Here is a 12,142-nt window from a genome sequence, read left to right on the forward strand (position 1 = left end):
CACTGTGACAGGATAACCCCCTGGGGGAAAGGTGCTCTTTGCGTGACGAGTGACTTCAGCTGTCAGATCAGCCAGCTGATTTGCAGTAACTGCTATATCGACAGTTGGTAAGTCCAAGGACCAGTGATAGTGTGGTTCCCCAGAGCCTTGTATAACATGGGTCTCTGCATATTGACGTGCCAACATGCTCCCAATCTATGCTGGATACATGGCAACTTTAATTTTTTCCATAAAGTCTCGTCCTAGTAGATTAAAGGGGCAGGCTGGGGAAAGCACCACTTGGCCCCAGGAACTTCCACCTTTTTCTGGAAATTTTAACTTTATTTTGGTGGACATAGGTTACTTTTGCACCTCTCCACCTGCTGATCTTACAAAAATGCTATCTTTAGATGTGGGGAACTTGTGGCAATCAGCTCTCATCACAGTGCGGCATGCTCCTGAATCACATAAAAACACATATGGTTTCCCTTGTACAAGTAAAGTCATTTGAGGCATGCTATCAGCCATTGTGCAGATATCCACTAAATCCAACATATTATCCACCACTAGTGGTTCTTCCTTTCCATTTTCTGCACTCGGATGCCCTCTGTCTAGTCATTATTGTTTCTTTTTTTTTTAGGACACTCTCTGCTAAGATGTCCTAACTTGCCACACAACCAACACTCTATATCTGAAAACCTTCCTCTTCCCCTTCCTTTGGGGAAGCCTCTACCTCTTCCTCTGGTGAACCCTCTACCTCTTCCTCTGTTGTCCCAGCTTGGACCTTTCATATAAAACACATCTGCATCTCCTCCCCCATAATCATCACAACTGTCTGCCACAAACACATCAGCTTTCTTTTCTCTGATCTTCTTTTTTTCTGTGTCACTTTTTCTGCATGTATGACCTGGTCCATAAATTGAGGAAGAGTGGATCTGTGGAGGTGTCACAGGAGTCAGTGACTCCCCTCCCCCTGCTCCCTCCACAGAGAGTATGGCAGGGCAAAAGCACCAGAGATGGAGGGGGGTTGTTTTATTATTTTCAGGATGGACAACAGCACATATTGTGCCTTTTTCCTTTCTCCCTTTCTCTTCCCCTAATTTCCTCTTATGAGCTTCAGCCAACCACACTTTTGCAGTAGTGGTTTTGGGTCCGTCCTGTTTTCGACCTTTAGTTTTATCTTTATCTTTTAATTTGTTCACCAGCATTTGGCACTGAGGGACTGACAATTTTCCCAAAAAAACATATTTTCTTTTCCAGTGATTTAGGTATTGACATGAACCGGGGCGTTGCTGTTCCATAAATTTACGATCCCCCTCCCCGTCCATCGTACCATTCACATTCCCCATTTTATTAATATCTTTGTCCTTAATGAACGTCCGAGTTTGTCTACTTCAACAGTCAGTAACCTTTGTTGACACCGTTAGGTTCCCAGTTACTCTGCTGCTTCAACAAAACTCTGTTCCAATCACTCGTTCCTTTCTCTCATACACACACTCAAAACAGCGAGTTTCACCCTCTCCCGCGCACACTCAAACCAGCGCCTCTCACCCTTTCACGTGCACACTCAAACCAGCGCCTCTCACCCTTTCACGTGCACACTCAAAACAGCGCAATTGCACAATACAAATACTGACACACTTAAAAACACAAAACACATTCAAAAACAAATACTATAGACTTACAAACACCGGGTACCCATTAGGTAGGGACTTTAACCCCCCTTTTCCTTAGGTAGGGACTTTAACCCTCCTTTTCCCATAAGGTAGGGACTCAAACCCCCTCTTTTTTTTTTATTAAAAAAAAATAGGAAAAAAAACACCCTTTCTTTTAGGCGGGGACTTTAACCCCCCTAAACACTTATTTATTTTTTTTGTCTTTCTTTTTTTCTAAACACCCTTTCTTTTAGGCGGGGACTTTAACCCCACCTAAACACTTATTTTATTTTTTTTGTCTTTCTTTTTTTCTAAACACCCTTTCTTTTAGGCGGGGACTTTAACCCCACCTAAACACTTATTTAATTTTTTTGTCTTTCTTTTTTTTTCTAAACACCCTTTCTTTTTAGGCGGGGACTTTAACCCCCCCTAACCACTTATTTTATTTTTTGTCTTTTTTTTATGTTCTTAGGCGAAGACTCAAACCTCTCTTGTATAAAAAAAAAAATGTTACTCACGATTCAGCTGTTTTTTCTTTTTCTTGGTCTCATCCACTGTCCGTTGTAAAACTGCGCTTGGATGCCATCATTTGTGAGGAGTTCTCCCGGAAAGGGCCTTCTCTTGCGAACGGAGAATTTTAGCCCCGTGCGTCTTTCCTCCGACCTAGTCGGGCTGTGCATAGTCTACAGAGTTTCGGCCCTCCCGGTAGAAACCCTCGTACAAAATGTTGGATCCGGCTCAAAGGACCAAAATTTTAGAAAAATTAACTAACAGACAACAGTATGAAACCAATAAATCCCTTTTTTAAATAATTTATGTACTCTATTTTATTAATTTTGTCCAATTCACACAGCTTAAAATAATTAGTATAATAATAAAAAAAGACATCAAATTCCAATATTTATTACATCATTACCATTAACAGTGGCAATGAGCTGGACAGTATGAACAGTCAAGAACATCCATATTTAGTGCATAGAAGAATGCATGACCGCAACGTTTTCAAAGTCTTGCATACAACACCTTTACATTACTTTTTTTTTTTAAACTGTATACATATTAAAACATTTTCACAAGCCATATAAAAACCGTGGCAATAAGCTGGACAGTATCAGTATTTAGTGCATAAAAGAATGCGTGACCTCAGCTTATTAAGTGCTGTTTAGTAGAACATTCAGAGTACAGTTTTTTTACTGTGTACATAATATTAAAGCATCTTAACTTAAACAACTCACAGATCCCACCTTCTGACCAGTTGTAGCTTCACAGTGGGGCAATTTAGCCTGTGTAAAACCTGAACAAGACGAACCATAACAACATTTTGAAGAAACAACTGTTAATGAGTTCAAACTGACAGTCATGTCTGACTACCTAGGCTAGAAGTTTGTTTTTGAGAGTCATGAACTTGGGGGTTGGTTTTGGGCGCAGCGTGTCGAGTCCCACAAAAAGAAACACCTCAAATGTTTTGGAAAGTTTGGATGGATACTCAAGATTAAGCGCATACGTCATCCCAAGGAGTAGGCAGCATGCTTTGGCCAGGTTTCCAAGATGAGTAAGGACTGGTATTCCCTCAATGATGATTTCTACTGCATTTGGTTCACGACAGACGTAGATGCTCATTTTCTTCATTTTCAGGTCTGTTAGAAAAATTAACTAACAGACAACGGTATGAAACCAAGAAATCCCTCAGAGGCCTCAGAATTTTACTTGCAAGGGGAGAAAAACACACGAACCTTCTCTCTGCAGATTCACAAGAGTTCTCCAACGTGTGGTTGCCTCCCTTGCTCTTTTATTAGGTGACACACACACACATACATACAATCCCCTATGTGCTGTTATAATTGGCTTTGATCTTAGACATTATAAATTCATATTCTGTATTTTCCTAAATAACCTATGTTCCTAGCTGGTACTTTTCCACTCTGCTCATACTGCACAACAGATGACCTTAAATGGTCCAAGACCTTAGAAGGACATAAACAACTGGGTCAGACAAAACATCTCTATTAGGGCAGATAGGTCTGGTACATTAGATCCACGCCTAAAACAGCACTCACACACACACACACATTGTTTATCACATCCAAAGAACACAACAAAGACAGCAGCTGGCCTGAGCATGTCACCCAAAACTGGCCAATTATACTCTGACAAGTGTGAAAACAACTTCTGTGAGATAAAGCTGAATATAAATATGACATGTTTCCGGATAACGGGGCTCGGCCTGACGGATTTCCTGCGGGAGCTCTGGCACTCAGAGTCCAGCGCTGCAATATACTTTATTTGTGACCACTAATAAATACTTTTTTAATAAACGATTTCTCCAGCTTGTTCTTGAGCTTCCAATGAAAAAATCGGGCTAACAATTGGTGCCGTGACCCGGATTGGCTGACTCTGAGACCGTGTCCGATCGAGGACTTCCGGAGCTGGTTGGAGGGGACTCTTCTTCAGACAATTCAAGGCGCCTAAAACACAAGGTGAGCAGAAAACCTCTTGTATCAGGATATGTGAAATTTCTGTACATTGGTCATTCTAAACTAAATTGTCTGAATTAGGATGTCCTCCGATCACTAAATCAAAAGCACAAAATTTGTGTCTACAGGTTTACTAGGTGGTCACATGTAAAGTATAAACACATAGTCTCACATAGGGAGAGTCATGTGTGTCCTAGTTTAGTACAATTTGGCCAAATAAAAGACATAAATTAAGATAACATAAATTCATCTCTGTCTTCTAAACTGAATAGGAATTACATGCCAAAGGGCGGGGGTCTATTAGTCCGCTATCGCGGTGTGAGTAATCTCGGTATTACTCCACGACCGGATGTGAGTAATTTCTGTGCAAGAGACACTTGGACCTTTATCTGCAATCGGTGGAGGGTCTGTATTACTGTACTATAGGCGGCGTGAGTAATTTCTGTGCAAGAGGCACTTGGACCTTTATCTGCCATCGGCGGTGGGTCTGTATTACTTCACAATAGACTGTGTGGGTAATTTCTGCGCACAAGGGCGCTTGGACCTCTATCTGCAATCGGCGGTGGGTCTGTATTACTTCACGTTTGGTGGTTGGACTGTAAAATCCGCAATTGGCGGTGTGTCTGTTTTTGTTTTTTTCTCTCCGCAATCGGCGGTGGTTCTGCAGTTGTTGTGCATAGATGATACACTAGGGGTTTGTCTCTGCATAAGGACACAGGGCTATGTTTTATTATTTTTCATGAAGATGTGGGGTGGTTTGCTACTTGGTTGATATTTTACTGTGCTAGTGGAAGTGTCAAGACTGATCGAGAATTCCTACACTGACACAGATCTCAAGTGGTTCTGTAAAAGGGGGGAATTTAGTTAGGGTGTTGCAGAGATTGGTGAATTAAAACGAGTGAAGGGACTGGGAGAACCCCCAGCGATCAAGCACACAGAGTAAAAGATTCTGTGTAGAAGCTTCTTGATCGGGTCCAACACTCGGGCATTGCGCCATTCACCCATTCTGATTAACACGTGTAAAATATTTAAACATGTCACAAATCATAGTTGAGAAGTGGAAAACAGGTAAACCCGGCTCATTGGGGTCGGTATTGTTTAACACCTTGACTAGATGGATAAAAAAGGTTCGAAGAGAAGATGAAAAAGGAGGGACTGAGAGATTTGTGAACTGGACGAGAGAAATGCAAGAGAGAGGAATGTTTGGGGGGTGTGAAAGTGCTCCACCGCTACTGAGGGATTTCTCCATGTTTTTAAAACAAGCAACAGGCAGTAGGAATCAAGCAACAGCAAAGCTAAAGGAGGCAGGTTTATTCCAGAAAGCAAGGGCAGATAAAGACGAAAAAAAAAAAAACATTTCTTGCAGACTGTCAGCATTTTTAGGAGAAGTTAAATTCTCTATTCAGACGCAGTCCTCTGCACCACTACCACAGCATGTGCCAGACACAACGTCATCTTTTCCAGGGACACATCCTACTACACTAGAAGATAAAGACACATCTTCCTAGCATCACGCTCAATGACAGAAGCATGCCATTTAGCAAAAGAAAAAACTGACCATTTATACAGATTCAGCATAAACAGCTTAGGCTGTACATGTGGACATGTGTAATTGGAAAAGACAAGGTTAGATATCCTTAGCTTTGTCATAAATGCTCTCACCCTAAGATTATCTCATCCCAACCCTGCTTCCTTCTTCCCCCATTCAGCCCTGAGAGTGAGGACAGATTCTGATTGATCATTGGCCTGTACTTAAAGAGTACCAGAGTTACATATAGTTATTTAGTCGAAAAATTTACAATGATAATGGGAGTTTTTACTAGAGCATTTATCATCAATTCAACAATTAATTTATTTTAAAATAAATTTGAATGGGAGAAGGGGCTGCACGGTGGTGTGGTGATTAGCACCATAGCCTCACAGCAAGAGGGTTCCAGGTTTAATCCCCGCCTGGGGCCTTTCTGTGTGGAGTTTGCATGTTCTCCCCGTGTATGCATGGGTTCTCTCCGGGTTCTCCAGCTTCCTCCCACCGTCCAAAACCATGCATGTTAGGTTAATTGGTGACTCTAAATTGTCCTTAGGAGTGAGTGTGCATGATTGTTTGTCTCGTTTGTCTCTATGTGTGGCCCTGTGATGGACTGGCGACCTGTCCAGGGTGTACCCCGCCTTTCGCTCGATGACTGCTGGGATAGGCTCCAGCCTCCACCCCCCCCCCCCCCCGCTACCCGATTAACGGACTGACGGTATAGAAAATGGATGGATGGATGAATGGGAGAAATACCAAGTTGAATGGACAATCTGAAATCCGCTTTTCAATGCACGTATCACAGTGAAGACATAACAAAATAAAAAATAAAAAATCCAAAATAAATCCAGGAAGAACAGACTGTTTAAAACTAAACATTAGAACCAGTTTGTTGTTGAATTAAGATTTAACAGCTCTCTTAAAAAGTTAAGGTCAGACAAACAAACACAGCATTTAAATCTTTGATCCTTTAATTGAAAAACTGCCTGAACAAAAGATGTTTTACAAATTGAGACTTTATGATTTCCACCTGAAGCAGGTCTGAGACCGGACAGTCAGACCATATGACATATTAGAAAATATCAGGATTTAACAGCAAGGTCAGACAGATAGGTGTCAGACAGTTTCTTACCATCTTAAAGCATTAAAGGTTAGCCTTTATTGTGTTAGAGATCACAGTAACATGACTTAAAATTTAGCTGATCTAAATACTTCTTCTCTGCTTATTTTCACCAATTCTGAGTTAATATTCATCATCAGTATTTATATTTGATCTCATTAAACCATTTAACTATTTAACTGCAGCAGATCTATGAATCAATTGATCTGTTATCTTAACAGAGCAGCAAAGTGCTTTAAAGAACTACAGGTTTAAAGTGAGTTAGATTATTAGGAAATTAACAAAAACACGGCAATAAAAGGCACAATGAGAGTCACATATCACCAATGAGTTTCTTAAAGAAGAAAACTCTAAAAGAAATTTAAAGACAGCTGCGCTGCAGTAAGTCTGACTCATAACAAGTCAAGTCAAGGTTTGTTTTCATGTCACATTTAAAAACAGCCACAGCAACCAGAGAGCTGTACATCTGAACACTATATTAATACTATTAGCAAATTCTAACCCTGCAGATAAATATTAATTAATCTAACAATAAACATTGAATAAATTAGTGAAATAAAAACAAAAACAGTGTTTACAGTTAAAGACATGCCTCTATACCAGACATGTGTCACTGGAAAAGGAAAGGCTTTGTGACCTCAGCAGGCACCCCGGTTAAACACTTGAATCAATTACTCGAACTATATTATGCCATACTTGAACCAAAACAAGTTGCTATATTCAAGTGCAGAGGACATCAAAAGGGAGATGGGAGAGTAGCGAGAGGCAACAGTGCGGCAGATAAGGCAGCAAAAACAAAAGCAAGGTATACTGCATTTAACCAGATGTCTTAGAAAACATTGGAGGAAAAATCACAATGAGAATTATGTTTAGAAAACATTAAAGAACTTCACGAAGCAGCGGCACCATCTGAAAAGCAAGCATGGAATGAGAAAAAAAAAAAGATTCCACAAGACTCTGGAGGAATCATGAAGGCAAAATAGTAGCTCCAACTGGACTACTAAATTTGTCATGTCAAGAAGCAAACAGGCTCAACAGGCTCACCCCTTGTTGTACTACAGTATGGAAACTTGTGTGAATGTGAAAATGAATGTGAAACAACAGAATAACACGGTGATGAGGATATCTCAACAGGTTACATAAATACTCACCAAGGAACAGGACCAGGAAAGTGAACAAACTTAACTGGTTCTCTCCTATATGGACAGGACGCAGAAGCTACAACACATTGTGTAAAGGTATGGTTGACTGAGAATAGACTGAGTAACTGGATCCACAAGGATCACTGTACTCAGGCTCAAGAACATTAACTGAGGTCCGGACTGACTTAGGAACCTCACCTACTGACAAAGACTAGACCACGGGGACTAAAACTCTATCAGAGACTGAACGGACCACTGACAATGAAACCAAAGGAAAACACCACTGTGGAGACTAGACTGTAGAACCGCAGTAGCAGAAACAATAATGGTTACAATAACTAATTTTCACACCTCTCCGGTGTGCAAGTCAGACATTAAAAGCTCAAGTGACAAAGACCTACAACAATAATCTGGACACACCCTCTCTTCCCACCACTCCACACCAGGTGACTAAAAGATCTCTGGAAAATGGCAACAATCCACTTCAATTGCAATTTATTGAGAAACAATATGTACAATCCGATCTGTGCTCAGTCATGACATGTTGGTCGAAAGAAAAGGATATGAATGGGGTGAATAAAATGTTCTGTGAGAACAGTTTTAATCATGTGTTCTGGTCCATTCGAGAAATTACACGGGAGATGACCCAAGTTGTTTAATCTGGTGTAATCAATCAATCAATCAAACTTTATTTTCATAACACTTTTCATACAAGAAAATGTAACACAAAGTGCTTCACAAGATAGAAGAAAATAAAACAAAACAGTGAAACCCAAGGCCACATACAGACACACACACACACACACACACACACACACACACACACACACGCACATCTATACGCACACCCACACCCACATACATCCACACATACTGGAAGGAAGAAGTAAAGATTAAGTAAAACATAATAAACTGAGGCAGAGCTGCTCTAAGTAAGGTAAAGCACAGAGCTTTGAACTGCACGATTAAAGGTCTAATTCATGTCAAGAAAAAACAAGAAGGATCCTGAACAATTTAGCTAACATTCCAAAACTGCTACGAGCAAAGAAAAATATTACAAAATAATATCAAGAATCTGGGCCCTTAGGTCAAAGCATGCATGCAAGGTAACAGTGATCAATAACCAACCAAAGATCTGATGTCTGACAACACAAGCGCGATGCTGTGGCACTGCTAAGGAAAAAGTTAGCAGCACAAGGCCACATGGCTCATCTAAAAAATGAATAAATGAGGAATTAAGACAAATAGAAAAATAGAATAAACCTTTGTCTTTGATTCTAATTTGTATGGAAATATGTTATTGTATCATGTGATGTTATAAGAAACTATGATGCCACACTGTTGGTACCACATGAAGTGTTTCTAATTCAAATGGAAAAAAAAAAATTAAAAATTAATGCTGATCCTGAACTGTCTGTGGATGGCTCAGCATCACGAAACACAGCCACTGGTAAGAATTAAATAGAATTTAGTATAAAGTAACAAGTGAGAATTAAGCAGATCATGCTGAAATTTTATCAAAAGCACTGAATTAAGAGGACAGACAGTATTTATCCCAAAAAGGTTAATCAGTTACTCATTGAGAAGAAATGGCTGCTTTCTTGATGCTGTGCTGCTCCCAAAATGAAATCTAACCACAAACATTTCTGTCCTGCAGCAGCAACACGGGAGCAGAAACTGCAGTGGAAGAGTTCACCAGAACTAACATACGGATGAGACTAAGTCTCATCGGGGGGGTGGAGACACAACAATTAATCATAGTTTACTAACACTTCTCAAGTTTTTCCCAAAATTCTGTGAGTCGTTGTCTTCCTTTTGTCTTTTGTTCTATGTTGTCTTGTGTTTTGTCTTTGTCTTGCTGTTTTCTCTAAATGGTTTCAAGTTTTTCCACAGAAAAAGTTGATGGTACTGGATTTCTCATTAATGCTGTACAGCAGGTTGGTGAGTCTAAAGGTACTGTCCTAAAACATGGTTTCTATCAACTGGCCAGTTGTTTTGTTTTTCATTTAATTTATTTTTATTTTATTTTATTTTATTTTATTTTTTTTTTATTTTTTTTCGGTTTATTTATTTGTTTTTGTTTGGGGTTCATATGAAAACTTAATTGGTCGACCAATGAATACTGGGATTAAACCTGTTAAAAGGGAATTCCTGAATATAGAACATTGTGAAAATGAAATGTTGTGCTGCTCGGTTCTCTCTCCTGCTAACATTCATCCACAGCTTAAATTAACTGCACCGGCAGCAGAATCTCTACAGGACTCACAGCCAAGTGACTGACAAGACGTCAGTCTGAAATTCTGGGAGGCATGATCATCATGCCAAGATAATGGTTGAACAACCACACAACCTTCAACCACTGTCAGCAAAATAATCTGAATGCTCTCCTGAATTGTCCCAAAGAAAAAGATTAGTTAGGAAAAACGGGTGGTAAAGACCCCTTTGTGGAAGTGAAGTGCTGGTAACCTCTCCTTCCCAGTTAGCTCAGACTGCTGAACTGAGGTTCAGCCAGAAGGACAACCAAACACCAAGCAGTGACAGGATTGGACCAGAAGAGACTGAGCTGCACTGCACCACTCTGCACAATGTTATCATAAAATTTTCACTGAAAAGAAATTGTCAGTTTTTACACTACGTCTATCATTACTCATCTGTTCTCAACAGGGTCATATCTTCATATTCACATCATGTTTAAATGTCTGTACTGTATTATTTTGTGTTTTGTGATGTTCCTCTTTAGTTTAATGATTTTAAGTAGACCAATTACTAATCATAGGAATTCATACATACGTCCATTGCCATTGGTGTGAATCGGCTGTTCGGAGCGGGACCTTAGGCACTGAAAGGTAATTAAGTGGTCGGTCGCCAAGGGGGAATGGGGCCATAGGAGAATTTTCCCGGATATCAGCCATCGGGTTTTTCGCTCCTATTCGCTGCGAACAGTGGACGATCCTGATGGTAAGGTTAATTGCCTTAAGCACTTTTTGGGTTTCAATATTTTATGAATTGTTGTAGCTTAGTTAATTATTGTTATGTGTTGTAATGGTACTTATGGGTTAGCAGGGTCTTGCCACTGCTTAAACCACATATAGTTTTGGACCAAAATGAACTAAGATTCTACACAGAGATTGGGTTAGGGGCCACATACACACACTAATTTTAAGAAATATTGAAACATTTATTGATTTATTCCTTGCATACACGTAAAGGCGTGATACTTATAGCTTTTAAGAAATGTGCTCATTGCAGAGTTATGATCAGTTGAGTAATGAAGGTTGAACTATTCTGGGAAAGAGGTTCTGTTCCCAGCATCATGATAAACACTCCTGATACAGAAAGGTTTAGCTAACGCATTACAATTATTTTACACATGCATATGCAATGAAAACTTGCTTGCTGCTGATAATCGCAAAGAAGAACAGCTTACACATAACAGCTCACATAATGAAGTTGTATCAAAAGGGGGATAACAAGAATCTCCTGTCTGGTTGTGCTGCACCTCAAGGTCGGTGGCCACTTGCAGTTTGGGGACCTGCTAAGTTGGCTGCCGCTAACAGGTGTGACACAATACAGAATATAACGGTCCTACCTCATTTAGTTGACATGATTAAATCATGTCAAAAGGGGGAGTTGTTATAATTGGCTTTGATCTTAGACATTATAAATTCATATTCTGTATTTTCCTAAATAACCTATGTTCCTAGCTGGTACTTTTCCACTCTGCTCATACTGCACAACAGATGACCTTAAATGGTCCAAGACCTTAGAAGGACATAAACAACTGGGTCAGACAAAACTTCTCTATTAGGGCAGATAGGTCTGGTACATTAGATCCACGCCTAAAACAGCACTCACACACACACACACATTGTTTATCACATCCAAAGAACACAACAAGGACAGCAGCTGGCCTGAGCATGCCACCCAAAACTGGCCAATTATACTCTGACAAGTGTGAAAACAACTTCTGTGAGATAAAGCTGAATATAAATATGACATGTTTCCGGATAACGGGGCTTGGCCTGACGGATTTCCTGCGGGAGCTCTGGCACTCCGAGTCCAGCGCTGCAATATACTTTATTTGTGACCACTAATAAATACTTTTTTAATAAACGATTTCTCCAGCTTGTTCTTGAGCTTCCAATGAAAAAATCGGGCTAACAGTGCCCAGGTCTGGCATATCTCCTTAGTTTGGAGGCATCTCCTTATTTGGGGAGCTATAAAGATAACAATCAGTGGGGAGACAA

This window comes from Leuresthes tenuis, unplaced genomic scaffold (assembly GCF_036924035.1).
Source record: "Leuresthes tenuis unplaced genomic scaffold, fLeuTen1.0.hap1 SCAF_4, whole genome shotgun sequence".
Taxonomy (NCBI): Eukaryota; Metazoa; Chordata; class Actinopteri; order Atheriniformes; family Atherinopsidae; genus Leuresthes; species Leuresthes tenuis.